This window comes from Rutidosis leptorrhynchoides, chromosome 3 (assembly GCF_046630445.1).
Source record: "Rutidosis leptorrhynchoides isolate AG116_Rl617_1_P2 chromosome 3, CSIRO_AGI_Rlap_v1, whole genome shotgun sequence".
Classification (NCBI taxonomy): Eukaryota; Viridiplantae; Streptophyta; class Magnoliopsida; order Asterales; family Asteraceae; genus Rutidosis; species Rutidosis leptorrhynchoides.
Window position 1 is genome coordinate 659,062,458 of NC_092335.1, and position 1,516 is coordinate 659,063,973.

Below are 1,516 nucleotides of genomic sequence, written 5' to 3' on the forward strand. Positions count from 1 at the left end.
TTCAGTTCAAATTTCCGATAATCCATTTTTTGAACCCAACCTCACAATTGAGAATCCAGAGAATATTCAGGAACGGTTCGTAGATCCTGAACCACTAAACTTTCCTCCGGAGCCACCAATCATTCAAACAGAGATTGTTGAGGAACGAACCATTAAATCAGAATCATCTAGTGATACCGATTCAACGAATTCAATTATGGAAGTAACGGAACCTCTAAGTATGGAAGATCGAATGAGAGCTGAACGCACGGGCCAAGGTCACGCCATTATTAAGCCAGAAGTTAATGCTCCAGATTATGAAATCAAAGGACAAATTCTACATATGGTAACTAATCAGTGCCAATATAGTGGTACGCCAAAAGAAGATCCCAACGAACATCTTCGTACCTTTAATAGGATCTGTACACTATTCAAAATCCGAGAAGTGGAGGATGAACAGATATATCTCATGTTCTATCCCTGGACTTTAAAGGGAGAAGCCAAAGATTGGTTAGAATCGTTACCTGAAGGGGCGATTGACACATGGGATGTCTTAGTTGAAAATTTTCTTCAAAGATTCTTTCCGGCATCTAAAGCCGTGAGACTTCAAGGAGAAATTGTTACGTTCACACAAAAGCCAAATGAAACATTATATGAGGCGTGGACAAGATTCGGAAGGATGTTGAGAGGATGTCCTCAACACGGTTTAGACACTTATCAAATAGTACAAATATTCTACCAAGGTGTCAACGTTGCTACAAGAAAAGACATCGACATAACAGCTGGTGGTTCCATTATGAAGAAAACCGCAACTGAAGCTTACAAAATTATTGATAACACTGCTTCCCACTCTCATGAGTGGCATCAAGAAAAAGATATCTTTCGATCATCTAAAGCGGCTAGAGCCGATTCTAGCCATGACTTTGATTCCGTTTCCGCAAAAATAGATGCTTTCGAAAGACGAATGGAAAAGATGAATAAAGATATTCACGTAATACGAATCAGTTGTGAGCAATGCGGTGGACCACACTTATTGAAAGATTGTCACATTGAACCAACGATGGAACAACGAGAGAATGTTTCCTATATGAACCAAAGGCCGGAAAATAATTATCAGAATAATTATCAACCGCCAAAGCTAAACTTTAATCGAAATCAAAACATTCTTTACAATCCAAATGCACCCAACAACAACTCGTACAACCAACAAGGTCCGAATAACCAACCGACTCAAAACAACACTTTCAATCAACAAAGACCTAGCTTGTATAAACCATCACAACAAACCGAAGAGAAAAAGCGAAATCTAGAAGAAATGATGGCAAAGCTAATGGAATCTCAAACACAATTTATTACATCTCAAACCCAAACGAATGAGAGGTTTGATCAGTCATTAAGAACTCAACAAGCTACCATTTTGAATCTAGAAAAACACGTTGGTACTCTTGCTAGCATGATGAGTAAGAGGGAACAAGGAAAGCTACCGAGTAATACTGAAGTAAATTCTCGGAATGAGAATGTTAATATGGTCTCAACG

At 38.7% G+C, this 1,516-nt stretch overlaps 1 non-coding gene across 1 annotated transcript; it reads right to left on the bottom strand.

The window, feature by feature from the left end:
* Nucleotides 1–580: 580 nt before the first annotated feature.
* LOC139903549 (small nucleolar RNA R71) lies at nt 581–687 on the bottom strand. Its single transcript, XR_011778362.1, has one exon. It is a non-coding gene; the product is annotated as a small nucleolar RNA R71 (small nucleolar RNA).
* Between the last annotated feature and the right edge of the window lie 829 nt (nt 688–1,516).